The sequence below is a fragment of the Zosterops lateralis genome, assembly GCF_965231275.1.
Source record: "Zosterops lateralis genome assembly, chromosome: 21".
NCBI lineage: Eukaryota > Metazoa > Chordata > Aves > Passeriformes > Zosteropidae > Zosterops > Zosterops lateralis.
The window spans coordinates 6,706,267-6,721,558 of record NC_139781.1 but is presented as its reverse complement, the minus strand read 5'-3'; positions in this window follow the sequence as shown (position 1 = coordinate 6,721,558).

Here is a 15,292-nt window from a genome sequence, read left to right as displayed (position 1 = left end):
AGCCCTTCCCAATTCAGAGGGTGTCACACTTCCCACTCCTATGGGTGCTCTCTCCCACCCCTGCCAGCACAGGAGGCCCCTTCTGAGTCAAAGCTCCTGCTCTGAGTCATGGAGCTACAGCAACAACATCTGGAGCAGCAGTGGAATGGATGACAAGGACCATCAGGTAAAACATTCCACTCCTGAACACCACGTGGAGGTGGGGATGGTTTTATCTCCTTTTCCTCCCTCTGGCCCCACAGCTCTCCTGTTCTAGGGCTCAGCCCCAGCACCCAGGAGGAGGGAGGAGCTGAGAGCCCAGCTGCTGGTCCCTGCTGGCTGTAAGGACAATGTGTTCCCACAGCAGGTGCCACCTGCCTCCGCCAAAAGCCCTGCAGCATCCACCACCTGCACCAAGGGACACAGCAGAGGTGACAAGAGAGGTCCCTGGGGACACCTGCACTGTACTCAGCCTCAGGGGGTCAAGCCCAGATCTCCTACAGTTCTCCTCTGTGTTTATCCCGTGACAAAGCTCATGGTGTGTCCTCCACAGCAATGCCCCTTCCTCCAGGTTGTGGTTGGATTCAGTGGAACAGGACTGGGGCCAGCAGCAGTTACAGGCCTCCAGCTGGACTCTGTGCCACCCTCAGAACCCTCTGAGCTCTGACACTCCTCCAGCCCTCAACCCACTGCCCAATCTCAGCTCCTCAGCCTCCCCACCCTCTCGCAGAGGATGTTCTGGGATGGTGTCCAGAGCTCTGCGGAAGTCAGGGCAGGCAGGAACCTCTGCTCTCCCCTCACCTTCCCAGGCAGTCATTCCATCCCTGAGGCCCATCAGATTGGCTGAGCATGATTTCCCCTTGCTGCACCCATGTTGACTACTCCTGGTGACCTTCTTTTCCTCCACATGCGTGGAGATGACATTCAGGATGAGCTGTTCCATAACCTTTCCAGGGATGGAGCTGAGGCTGACTGGCCTGTAGTTCCCTGGGTCCTCCTTTGTGCCCTTTTTGAGCCCTGGAGTGACTTGGCTTTTCTCCAGCCCTCGACTCCCTCTCCTGTTCCCCATGACCTGTAACTGTGATGAGATTATGGCTCTGTGACCACACAGAGATCTCTAAATCTTCGAGTTTATCCCCCATGCCGTGTGCATTGGTGCACAGGCACTTCAGAGAGCTAATGGAGCCTGAAAGTTCCCAATAAAGGGTGCAAGAGGATCCCCTGAGCTGTCAGTCTGCACCTTTCCAGTGCCCCACCGTGCCAGGGAGCTGCTCTGCTCAGTTGCTTCCCTGGAGCAGATCAGGACCCCCTTAACCATGGGGGTCTCCACTGGTGCCCCATTCCCAGCTGAGAGCTTTCTGACTCCCCAAATTTGGTCTCTCTCAGTTTTGACCAGACACCTAAGCCAGCTAGTGTGATGAGGACACTCCTGAGTCCAGCTTTTAGTGTGGGAATGCAGGAGGACAGATGCAAAATGTGCTTTGGGAGAGGTGTGCTTCCTTCCTCCAGCCCTCCTCCTGCCTGGGACAGGGAATCTGCAACCCATTCCCCCTGGGAACACGATGTGTGCTCCTCCTTGGCTCAGCATTTCCTGTGGGATAACCCCCATGGGCTTTCCCATGGTGCTGAACCACTGCAGTGGCTGCAGGAGGCTTTGGCTGACAGCTCTAAACAGGTGGCTGAGCCCTGAGTGACTTCTATGACCTGAAAAGGGTGATAATTGTGCCAGAACTATCCCTCAGGAGTGTTGTATGGCTGTCGTGAAAGGCAATTTGTGCATTATGGGCTGGGAAACAGTGAGACGTGTGTCCTGCTCTTGAGATGGATCTGACAGTCCATCAGCCCAATGACAACGAGCAATCTGAGGTCCTGCCTCAACTTCTGGAGGAATTTCAGCGTTTGGAGTTGTGAGAACAAAACTCCTGTGTAATCCCACAGCCCTGTGCAGTCCAAGAGTGGGACAGCTGTTAAACAATTCCTTGTAGAAGGGTCATACCAGGGTTTCCCACCACTCCAAGTGGGGCTGTGCCCAGAGGGAGCCTCTGCCTTCCAACAAAACTCACTGTGACTTCCCAGGTGCTGAGCTGGCAGACGGGGAGGCAAAGCTTGGAGCTGCAGCAAAGCCAGCAGTGACCACTGCAGACCCCTCAGACCTGCCAGCCAGGCAGGTGAGGGTCCCTCTCTGGAAGAGCAGGAGAAGAATCCCCTGTATCTGCAGTTTGTTTGGGAGCTTGGGAGTGAAATCCGTGTGATGCTGCGTTGCCTGGCAACAGGCCGAGAGTGATGGAGCACAGGGCAGGTCCTCTCCAGGCTGGGGAGCAGCAGCTCCAGCCACGGCGGCTGCCTGTGCATGTGCAGGGAGCAGGGGAAAGGGGGACAGGCACTTGGAGTGAGGACACGGTCACAAAAACGTGAGAAGAACCAAGAGGGAGATTAAAGTCTAACTGAGGGGAGGGAGAAAGAGAGAAGTCAGGGAGGGGAGAGGGAAAGGAGAGCCCAGAGGAGACGTGTGGCCACTCAAGGAGCTGCAAAGGCTCCTGGCTGTCACCTCCCAGGGACAGCTGCTCTCTCTGCTCAGGTGTGTCCCAGCTTTGACTAAAGAACTGCAGGAAATGCACTTTTCCTTTGAGCACCTGGGGTGATTCTTCACCTCTGAGGGATACCCAGAGTCCTGCTGCCCTCACCACCTCAGACAAGGCTTGGAGCTGATTGCACTGACTGGGGAAAGGAAAGGAAAGGAAAGGAAAGGAAAGGAAAGGAAAGGAAAGGAAAGGAAAGGAAAGGAAAGGAAAGGAAAGGAAAGGAAAGGAAAGGAAAGGAAAGGAAAGGAAAGGAAAGGAAAGGAAAGGAAAGGAAAGGAAAGGAAAGGAAAGGAAAGGAAAGGAAAGGAAAGGAAAGGAAAGGAAAGGACAAATGACAAGGAAAGCAAGTGGTTTCCATCCATACCAAATGCTTTTGGCCTTCAGAATCCCTCTCAAAGCCACAGATCTCCCTGTACCTCGGTCCTTGTGTTTGCATCCAGAGCAGAGGGGACCCCCTGCCAGACTCTCCCCAGAAATCTATTGAAGTTCTGTTTTGTCCCACATGTGAGGCTTCCCCAGCTCTCTCTGCTCACATTTCAGCCCATTTCATCACTGAGTCAAGATGGAGGCTGAGCTCAGCCCTCCACACCACTCCCCTGACACCAACACTGCCCCTGCACAGAGCACATTGCAAAAAACTACATCTCCATCCCTTTGGGCACCCTCTGGCTTCCCCTTTTGCTGTTTTAGCCCACCCACACCATCCCACAGTGTCCTCAGGAGGGGGAGTTCATCCATGTTTCCTCTGGGACACGTAAAACAAGGTATTTTGTTCACACTCACACGGTGAGGGAGCAGTGGGGTTGTGATGGGATGTGATTTCCCTGTTCTCAGCTCTAGACTCTTAATAATTAAAACTTTTACCTCAGTACTTTCAATTTTGCTGGTTTTTCACCCAGCCTGACTATAAACAGTGCTGTAACAGGACTTTGCCCTGGCAGGAAATTCCAAACCCAGCAGATAATTTATCCCAATTTGAAAAGACGAGCACAAATACTTTATCTAAGTGCAGCTGCCTCTGAAAATGTCAGGATAAAGTTTTGTTTTCAGCTGTGCCTTCCTCGTCATTTATAATAGGAGGCAATACTAAATTTACCCTGATAAGTACTGTAACACTCATCAGAACAAAGCCTATTACAATTTCCTATCATGGATATGGAGGGGGGAAAAAAGAAAATCATCATTCTCTCTCTGCAGAACATCTCCACTTTGTACCGTGTTTTCCGAGAAAATTAATCCTCTTGCTCTCTCTTTAAAAAATGAAGGCTCAGCAGAGCACCTGAGAGCAGCAGGGGAGGCAGCACTCCTGGGAGCTGGTGCTCCTGGTGAGACACAGACTTTAAAGAATTAGGAATTTTAGAGAAGTTAAGATTTTAGTTAGAGATAAGCTTTTGCTGAAATTAATTAAAGTTCGTTTAAAAAAATAAAAGTTTGTGGTTAGTTAACAGAAATCATGATTGAGGTAACTTTCCCATGCCTCAGTAATTGATTGCTTGTTTTGCTTAGCTGGGTTTGTATTGAAGAACAGAGAACCTAATAAATAGATTTAGGAACACAAGACAATTACAGAAACTCCCCTATCCAGAAACCCATTGAAAGTCACACACGTGGGGAAATGGGAGTCCAACCAGAGCTCATTTGTCACATTTGCATTGAAAAGGTAGAAAGTTCAGAGCAAGGAAGAGTTCTCTTATTTCCATATTTTAAGCCCTCTCCCCTTGAAAAAGACCACCCACCCATTTCAAAGGGCAAACTACGCATGTTTAATTGTTTTTTTAGCTAATTACGATAGGAAGCAGGGAATGGGATGTACCTGAGCTATGAATATCCATTTGTGTTTTGGGTATTGGACATCTTTGTAAATAAAAGAACCCTGTGATTGTCTGTAAATTGTGGTGTGCATTTGGGAGCCATCCCATGTTCTGCCCTGCTGTAATAAACACACACTTTCTAACTTTAAACTGTTAGAGAGTTTTTGTCCGTCTCAGTTGGACAATAGATCAATATTCATATTTTTTAATGAATCACTGGCAGGGTGAAGCAGCTGGAGCCCAGGACATGCACTGGTGGCACTGACCCTGTGTCAGCTGCTGAGCACTGCTGCCCTTGCCTCAGCTTCACAAGTGGTATAAATGCATGTTATATAGTTGGCTTTTTGCAAATACTAACATGAATATTATATGTATAATTGCACTGTATTATGTTTTATTAATAGAGTTTAGAAAGGTAATGAATGTATATATATATATATATATTTTTGATTGTACCAGGGAGTTAACAGTAAAAGACTGGATTGTTTTTTTTTTCTTCTTTGTAACATCTAAACTGACCAAGCCAGAAGGTGTGGGGAGAGAGTCATCACCTTGTAACCCTGCAGAAAGACTGCTGACTTTCTGGGTTTTTTATCAAAATGAAAATAACCAAAAACTTCAAGAGAAAGATTTATAAGACCCATGTTACCAGACAGAGCGCAGCCACCCACAAATAAATCTACCAGATAAGATGATTGGGGGTACTTGAAACAGATAAAAACTTGAAAAGAATGTTTTGAATCGTGCATTAAAATCTATTGAATATGTAACAGCAATCCTTAAAACAAAATATTTGAAAAGGAAGTGTGTGAGTTCTGCTGAGGCACCTCAGCTGGAACTTTTGCCTTTTTGTCTCCCAATTATCTATTTTTATTTTTTTACTAAACTTATAAATTTCTCTAAGAGAGTGGAACTCGTTTTTCACACAAAAAAAAAAAAAAACTTTTTTTTTTTTTTTTACTCAAAAATAATACTCCAAAATCTGGACAGAGGAGGGTTACACCGTGTTCCCTGTGAATCCTCCATCCCCATTATCAGGCTGCTTGTCCCTCTCGCTCCACTGCCTTTTCCCAGGCAGAGCTCTCTATAATTGAAGCAATAGCTGAAACATCTGATTTTCCACCCCCCAACACCTCCTGCTCCAGCCAGCACCACCCTAAAGCGAGTGCATAGAGACATAACACTTTAGTAACATGTTACATTTGCTTTTTGCCTGTGCCAGCTGCTGCAGAAGGTGGTAGGGAGTGAGATGAAGCTGGAACAGGAGATTTTGGGAAGCTGTTGCCATAAAATCCAGGCCACATCTAATCTTAATTTCTTTCATCTTAAGCTGTTTGGAGACAGAAAGAGAAAGAGAGGGAAACAAAGGGAGACAAAGAGAAAAAACAGAGAGGAAGAAAAAAATGTAAGAAATCTCATACACAGAATGACCCCAGGCTTGGATATAGGGGTGGAAGATTTCTCAGTTCATGCCCATTTCTTCCTCACCACAAGGTGCTTCTAATTATTTCCATTCAGGCTCGAAAGTGATGTTTTCTGTGCTCACCAAACCCACTGAGGGGGAATGTTTCCATCTAAAGGAAGTCCATAGGGGAAATTAACTTTTCCAAGGAAACAGCAGGGAGGAGAGAGAACAAAGCCACGGGAAGGAGAAGTGTAAAACATCCTGCAAAACTGCTCAGTGCAAACCTCCTCCAGGAGGGACAGGCAGCTCCCTTCATGAATGGAAAGCAGGAATGGCCACAGTGCCCAGAATTCCTGTGGGATGTGCAGGCAGGAGCTGGGACCTCTGGGCTGGGATCCAGCAAACCCCAAATTCCCAGATCATGGAAACATCACCCTTTCCTTTGCTTGCTTTGGTGTTTCTGGCCTTCATGTGCATCCCAAAAGGCTGCAGGAGGTGAGCAGGGGCTGGGCTAAAACACAGGCATGGGGTGGGCATGCAGAATCACACCAGGATCTGAGTTACATGTCAGGAAAATTAATCCACAAGTGCCAGAGGTTTATGTCTAAAAAGGAGACAGAGGAGTCCTTTGACTTTATTCAAATAAAGGGAGAGGCCATGGGGCATTTCCTCTGGGGGTCTCTCCAATTTTTGGAGGATGCAGCTTCCTATTTATCCCAATTTCCCATCCACATTTCCCTCTCTCTTTCCCTACTGGCTGAGGTACTTGAGAGGTCCAGACTTCCCAGAGTGCCTAACACCTAAAATTCCCCTTTCATGTATAAACCCCCTTTAATTGTTAATTCTTATGGAATATATGAGTTTTCCCTATTGTTTCTTTCATCTTTCTAATATTCAATTTCATTTATCAGCAAACCTACAGTTTGTTTGTGAAGGGAAATATCTTCTTTCCCATTCACCAACCAGTGGAATCCTTCCCATTGTTTCTTTGATCTCTCAGTGCTGGTTTTGTCTACCAGCAGACCCAGAGTTTGTTTGTAGAGACAAGTCTGTCATTCCTCTCAGCTGGTCATGGCTTTCTACTGCTCATAGTGGGCTTGCAGATACCAGTGGTGCATTTTTGCTTGTTTCTATAACAGAATAAAAGCAAATCCCCCTGGTGCCCTCTCCAGAGTCCTGAGGGGAGTGAACTGCCAAGCCTAAAAACCCCACAGCACAGCTCAATTCAGGCCTTAACATCATCCTGGGTCCTCTTTAAGGAGGACACAGCACACCACCCTCACTGAACTGACCTGTATTTCTGCTGTTCCCTCGTTCCCCAGAGCAGGGGAGGCTTTTCCTCCATGGTTGGAGAGGACAAAGCACTTTGTATTGAAAACCACGAGGGACAGGCTGCAGGGGCAAGGCCAGGGGCAGAGGCAGGGCTGGGTGTCCCCAGGGAACCTGCACCTGAGGAGCCTTAGCCAGCACCCACCTGTGGCTGTAAGACAAGAAATGAATGACACACACACAGTCCAGTCATCAGGGCAAAAGAAAGGGGAGTTCATTTTTTTACATGGGCTTATATGGATTTTGGACAATGACCATGGTTGGAGGATGAGGTTGCCACCTCTCCAACCACACTGGTCAAACTAGAAGTCCATCAGTTGTCCCTCCTCAGGAAAGAAATTATAAACAAGAAGGACAGTTACAATAACATCACTTCATTTACATGAAATCTGTGAGAAACTCCACTACAAAAACGCAAACATCAGAAGGCTGAAAAAGATCATGACGACACCTACCCAGCAGAAGGAAGAGCTCCTGAGCCTGCTTCCCAAGCCACCATTCCAGCTCCTGGATGGGAAGCTGTTTCCCAGACCACCAACAAAATTCTTGCAGTAACAGCAGCCCAGCTCTGCAGAGAAAACTGAACCAAAAAAATGGTGATCCCCAGACATCAATCACAGAAATTTGGTGGCAATAGAGCTCTGGAGATCCAGCCCAGCCTCCCCTCACACTGTGAGCCATCTACACAATCCTGAGGGGATTTCTGTTTTCCCAGGCTCAGGTGGGTGCTGGTTGAGGTGTTCCTGATTTCCCTCCCAGCACAAGCCCTGTGCCACATCCCCACATTGTCACAGTGCTGTGAGCTCAGGACCAGGCAGCAAATCCCCTGCTCCCCTGTCCTTGGGGTCAGCCAACACCCTGGGGGGCTCTGTGCTCTCCTGGAGGTGCCACTTGCATTTACACCCACAACTCTTGTGCTCTAAGGGAACTGGAAACGCTCTTTTAAGGGAACTGGAAAAGCTCTTTGCTTTATTATGTCTAATTCAGAGTGGAAGTGCAGGGGTCAGGAGGAGGCTGCTTTCTGTGCCAGGATGTCCTGATTAAGCCAAGCACTGCTGATGGCATCTTACCAGCGCTGAGGAGAGGTAAATCATCTCCCAGCACCGGCAGTTCTGGGCGGGGGGGAATTACCAAAGAATGCACTTGTGAGGAGTCAGGACCGGCCAGGGACATGCACACCCCTGTGCAGGAGCCCCGTGGTCCCCCAGGACGCAGGGCTTGGCAGGCTCTGTTGGCATGGCAACGCGGGATGCTGCAGCAGGGGCAGGAGTTTTGCGGTCGGCACCGCGGAGAGATGTTTGGTGGATTTTAAAAATGCCAACCTCGCACACTCCCGTCCTCTCCTTCCCTCCCTCCTCCCGCACTCACTCACTCCACCTTGTGCTGCCGAGTTGAATAACGACGTTATTGTGGTGGGAGAAAAACGGCATCATCTGTAGCCCGGCTGTCAGGGAGAGGGGCAGAGAGGGTTGAACCACTTTTTTTTTCTGAAAATCCCCCTTTTCCTGCCAGTATCTCTCTGTCTGGAGGCAAAGTCAGGCGGTGGAGAGGGGTCTGGGGTTCAGCAGGAGGCTCAGGCTCTGTTTGTGCAGTGATATCACACATTGCTCATCAACACTCTGGACTTCTTTACCCTCCCCATTGCAGGAGGGAGAGGGCAACTCTGACTTACCTTTTTTTTATTTTTAAAATGGTTTAAGATCCAGAGCTTTTCAAGCATTAAGTAATTCTTGTTCAGCATTAGAACTCACACAGAGTATTCCCTTAGGGAGCAAAGAGGAGGGAAGAGGCAGAGGGGTTAAAAAAGCAGATTTTTTCGGCATAGCCAAAACCTTCATTGAGATCTCTGGGATGTTGGAGGTGAGATCAGGACTCCCTGCACAAATGGCAGCTGCAGAGGTTCCTGTTCCCACTCCAGGGGTGACCTCCCAACTCAAAGGAGTTTGTCCCCCAGCAGGGCAGGCTGGGAGACACTCACATGGTGAGGGAGCAGTGGGGTTGTGATGGGCTGTGATTTCCCTGTTCTCAGCTCTAGACTCTTAATAATTAAAACTTTTACCCCTGTACTTTCCATTTTGCTGGTTTTTCACCCAGCCTGATTATAAACAGTGCTGTAACAGGACTTTGCCCTGGCAGGAAATTCCAAACCCAGCAGATAATTTATCCCAATTTGAAAAGACGAGCACAAATACTTTATCTAAGTACAGCTGCCTCTGAAATGTCAGGAGAAAGTTTTGTTGTGTCACCCTCCTGCACAGAATTTGGGACAGTGTGACAAGCACACAGTGCCACACGGGCCTGGCTAACACCAGGATAAACATCCAGCTGCTTTTTGTCTGGCTGTGATGCCAAGGGGATGTTTCAATGTGGTTCTGGCTTCTCCCTGGCCAGGGCTGCAGGTTGCTCCAGGCTGTGTCAGGTCTCCTGCAGGGCTCACTGAGGTTCCCCTCCAGCATCACCCGGCTCTGCAATGGCTCTGTGAGCCTTCACACCAGGGCTCTGGGTGCTGCTCCTCCCCAAACCACCACCCTGAGCCAGGGGTGACTCTGGAAAGAGTCGCCTGTGGCATCTGGAAATGCTCAACCACAGCACACCCACCCCTGGAGAGTTTTTCCCAGGGATGTTACGGCTGTGTAAGAGCCCTGAAGGCATCCCCTGCCCCACCTGGGCATGGCATGTCCACCTGGATCTTCCCCAGCACAGAGGGAGGTGCTTCTCTGTGGATCCTCCTGCAGCTCATATCCAAGGAGGATGGCAGACACCAGAGGTGCTTCTGGAAAGCAGGTCCCAGTTGAGTCACAGAATCACAGAATGTGTAGGTTGGAAGAGACCTCCAAGGTCATTGAGTCCAGCCCAGCCCTGACACCTCAACTAAACCCTGGCACCGAGTGCCACATCCAGTCTTTGTTTAAACACATCCAGGGATGGTGACTCCACCTCCTCCCTGGGCAGACCATTCCAGTATTTAATCACTCTTTCTGTGAAAAACTTTTTTCTGATATCCAACCTGTATTTCCCTTAGCTCAGCCTGAGGCTGTGTCCTCTTGTTTTGTGAGTTACTGCCTGGAGAAAGAGACCAACCCACCTGAGCACAGGCACCTTTCAGGGGGTTGTAGAGAGTGATCAGGTCACCCCTGAGTCTCCTTTTCTCCAGGATAAACAACCCCAGCTCCCTCAGCTGTTCCTCACAGGGTTTGTGTTCCCAGCCCCTCACCAGCCTCGTTCCCTCCTCTGGACGTGCTCAAGTGTCTCAATGTCCTTCCTGAACTGAGACACCCAGAGCTGGACACAGCACTCAATGTCCATCCTAAACTGGACACAGCACTCAATGTCCATCCTAAACTGAGACATCCAGAACTAGACACAGCATTCAATGTCTTTCCTAAACTGAGGGGCCAGAGCTGGACACAGAACTCAAGGTGTGGCCTGACCAGTGCTGAGTACAGGGGAAGAGTGACCTCCCTGAGTCCCCCACAGCTCAATTTCTATTGTGATACCTCCCAGCTGGGCAGAGCATGAGCCAGTTCCTGCTCCTAATCCCTCCTTGAGGTAAGAGTGATGGTGACCTTTCCCTTGGCAGGAGGGACAAGAAAGGAGCAGTGTGTTCTAAGGTCACCACGGAGGTCTGTGTCAGAGCAGTGTTTTGTCACTAAAACAAACCTGGGATTCCAGACAGGGCTTAGGCTCTAATATTTTGCACTCAGACGTGGTTAAGTGTTGCAAGAGGACACAAAAAGAACCACACACACCCATCAGAATGTGAGATGAAAAGGAAAAGGGCTTTATTTTGGCAATCTTGACTTATATAGTTTTTGGGATTTGGTTAAGAATTGGGGGATGAGAGGAACACCCCTCTGACCCCAGTGGTCAACTTAGAAGTTTATTAATTTGGTTTTTTCTCTGGAAAGGAATCTGTTAACCAAACATCGGTCTTTGTTTTTGTTGCAATGCGTGAGAACTCTCCAGTCCAAGAATGAAAACATCAGAAGGCTGAAAAATCAGGGCGACAGTTGAGCATGATCTGAGTAGGTGAGGAGACCCTTGTGATCTTTTCTCATGAGGCTGAACAGGCAGAAGGGGGTGGGCAGAACCCAGTCCCACATCTCCTGGGCAGGAGCACAGTGCTCTGAAGGGCTGGCTGGTGTCCCCATCTGTGGGGACAGACAGGACCCTCCCGTGGCTCAGGGAGGTCTCAGCCACAGCAGCTGATGTGTTGGCTCTCATTAGGAACTGAATTTTTGACTCCTTTCCTCAGTGCACAGCCCCATTCCCCCTGAGCCCTGCAGAGAGGCACAGAGCCCTGGATTTCCTTGGGGAGAGGTTGTGTGGTTTTGTGTGAGAGCTCAGCTCCATGGCAGAGGGAGGAATCCCCCATCTCTGGAGGGGAGCAGAGGGGGATGATGGGGCTGCTGTTTTCCTGCAGCCCTGGTGGATGTGCAGGGAAGAGGAATCCTCTCCAGCAGCTCGTCACTGTGCCAGCACCAATCGCGGGCGGCGCAGGGAATCCCTTTGCGGGGAGCGGCTCTCTGAGCCCAGCCAGCTCCCGACAGGGATCCCCCCCACACACACAGAGCCCCCCGAGCAGCATCCCACCTCCTTCCCCCACAGAGGAACCCTCAGGGCTTCCTCTCTCCCCAGTTCTTTTGTGTCCTCCCAGCACAACCACTTCTCTCTCTCTCTCTCCTGAATTCCTTCTGCCTTGCTCAGCACTGCTCTGCAGCTTTCTGTGCTCAAAATAATTTCTGCTCAGGGAATTCCTCTCCCTCCCTCTCCGCTCTCCTGCAGTATTTCTCACTGGCCTTTGCCCTAAGAGATGTAGTTGAGCATTAGCCCAAACATCATCTCCCACTGGTGATCTGTAGCAGACTGGATGACTTTAAAACCCTCCTGCAGAAACATCTTGTGTCAAAACCAGAGCGTGAGAGGGGAGGGCTCTGCTCTCCAGGTGAGGTGTTTGCTGAGGAATTATTCTAAGCACTGACTATCTTGGCGAAGTGCTGTGTTCACCCAGGGCACTCCCAGCCTGAGGAGGGACAAAATCTGAGCCTGGGAGCAGCAACTGTTGCCAGCATCCATCTCCTCTCCAGCACAGGAAGGTTCCAGCCTCCAGCAGCCACCTGTGACACTGGAGGGAGCCTCAGTACCCACCCCACAGACTGCAGCAAAATCATCTGCAATTAATCACCATCAGCATGTTTACTGATTGATAGGTGCTGTGCTTCTGTGGGCAGTTTCACAGGTTGGGCTGATCCTGGCAGCAGAGTTGTGGGGCAGAGGTCTCTGGACTGTGATGAGGGGCTGTGTCAGCAGTGCCACCAGATGCTCTCAGAGATGGGTCTGGGGCACTGCAGAGCCTGGTTTTTTTGTTTTTTTTTTTTCATCCTTTGCTGTAATTAAGGATTGTTTCTTGCTTCTGCCTCTTGTTTTAGCCTGATTCCTTCTGCAGTGAGTTTTGTGATTCCCCTGCAAAGCGTTGAGGGGCCATGAGCAATTACTGCCCCACTGAAAACATGTTGGGTTTTGCTTTTTGAGCTGGACCTAATACTTGACGAGCCTTGAGAGCAGCCTGGTTGCCAGGGTGCTGTGCATGCTGTAATGTGTGTGTGCATGTGCTGCAGCTGCTGCTCAGAGCTCCGGTGAGGTAAGAGGAGGGAGCTGTGTGTTATAACCTCCCTTTTGAAATACTACAGCAGCCTAATGCCAGCTTGTGACGGGGAAGAGCAGCTATTTTTAGCAAAGCGCTCCAGGTGAGTCGAAACTTTCCCCTTTGTTGCCTGCATCTTCAAAGCTCTCCTTGCAGCCTGGAGAAACAAGGCTAATCAGCCTCTGTTGCTTCCCAGTTCTCCCAGCAGCGAGTCTGCAGGCTCTGGGATGGAGCTGCAGCCTGCCCTGCTCTGTGCCTCAGGGCTGGGCTGTAAAGTGAAGGGATATTATCACAGTTCAGAGCTGCCCACTGGCTACCCTGCCCTGGCCATGATGTGATGGAGGTTTTGGCAGGTCTGGACCCCAGGCTGGAGCATGATCAATGGTGAGGAAGAAATAGTGGACCCTTGTTTGGGTTTTACCAGGCTTTATTCTTGTCCCTGGAGCTGCCAGAGCAAGTGCCAAAGCTCCGGACTTTGGGCTTCCCCTTAAGAACTCAGGGGTGTCCCCCAGGAGGGGAGAACACAGAACCAACAGCAGGGGAGGGACGGTGTGACCCAGAACAGGGGAACTTAACAGAACAAAGAAAAAAGGTGTTGCCCCCTCAATCAGACCGAATCCCAGGGCTTTCTGCCCTGAATCTTCCAGATCTAACAAGGTGATGGACAGCGTCCCTCAGTGAGGAGACCATCAGGGGATATGGGAAAGGGGTGTTAGGAATAAACCATTTTAAACAGATAACAAAACATAACAAAAACCATACAGAATTTCAAAAAACTCAAATGCACACCACAACAGGATATAAAAACACCACAGGCATAGGAAGGCCGGGAAATGCCCTGTGTGTGGCCTTTCCTTCCAAATGGGCTGGGATGTGCTGGAAGCTGCCCTTGGGGGATTCTCCAGAGCACGACCTGGATTAGCTGGAGCTGACCCTGGTGATGCTGGAGCTGACCCAGGTGATGCTGGAGCTGGCCCAGGTGATGCTGGAGCTGACCCTGGTGATGCTGGAGCTGTGGTGCCATGGAGGTGTGGGCTGTGGCAGTCACCCAGGGAAAGCCCCAGAACAAATATCCCCACTGGACCAAACATGAAGGGTGTGTGAGGAATGGGTGCACAGACTGCAAGGGCAGGCAAGGCCAGGGGGTGCTTTGTTGGAGTCCCTCCCTGCCTTGAGCTGTTGTGTTGCTGTGCCACAATCAAAATAAAGGAACCAAAGATGTCTGAGACTCTGCTGTGGGAAACCTGGACTGGAGGCAGTAAGAGAATATTGTCTGGCAGTGAGAGTGTGGGGTGTAGGGAGCCAGACAGGGAAGCTGTGAAGGGACCTTGGTGCCTGCAGTGACAGTGGTGGTGCAGATGTGACCTCAGGAGTGGCACCTGAAGGGGCAGATGGGAAAGCTGCCTTGACAGTGGCCTTTTGTTGTGGGGTGTCCTCACTCAGCTGTGACAATGGACAGAGGGGGCCTGTAGGGACATCCGTGGACAGCAGGGAGAAGGAACTCTGCAGAGCTGAGATATTCTAGACACACGTGGGTTTATTGCAAGGGTCATGGGTAAAAAGGGTTTTGCCTTCAGCCACCAGCCTGTGCTGGAGGGAACCCCAAAGAGAGAGAGAGAGAGAGTATGAGGTAAGGGAGTTAAAAAAGCTAAGAGGGGTAAGAGAGAGGGAGGTAAGAGAGAGAGCGAGGATCTTGTTCCAATCCATTCTATCTCCTTTTGTGTTGAATATTCTAATTTACAATGACCAACCGGCGCCAGATACAAAACCTACAGACTTTACATGCAGCCCATGAGAACTGCTCTATCACCACATCATCCTGTATTCTAAACTCTAAAGATGCTTTTCTTATCCACCTTTTCCCTGATGCCTTGGCAGGGTGGAGAGGGGCTGCACCCTTGGGTCCTTTTGTTTTCTGTCCTTCCACCCATCTCCAGCTCATCCCCGTCTTCCTGCCTGCCATGATCACATCTCAAAGCTGCCCTTCATTTCTATTTCGCTCACAGGTTTTACATCTCCAGTATTTCTTACTAGGTAATCATACCTGCAAGCCTTTCCTGTCCCATCTTTCCCAACAGGGGGTGGAGGTGCCACCCAGGGCTCCCTGAGGAGATAAACTGGGCTGGCAAAGGGCCACGATCCCAAATTCATTGGGCAGTGCTGAGGATTGTTTGGCTTTTCTCTGAAAGATCCTTCTCCCCAGGTGAGTGGCAGAGCCAGCCCCCCAGGGAGAGCAGTTCTGTCTAACCCACTTTTACACCGTGCACTTAATGCAATGAATCTCCTCGCTCTTCTCCAAGATCTTCACTCACAACAAGATCCCTTGGCACCCTCTTTAAAAAAAGAAGCCTTGCTGACATGCCTTTATTGGGCTGCTCTTAAAGCTGGCACAATTAAACAGCACAGATAAGAGCTGCTCTGCAGCTCTGCATTCAGTCAGTAAATATTAATGCTGACGTTTTTAAGGTGAGTGGTGTGTTCTTGTGTTGCTGGCACTCAGCAAGAAATGGCTTCACTTTTGATAAGGGTTCAAAGAAGGTTT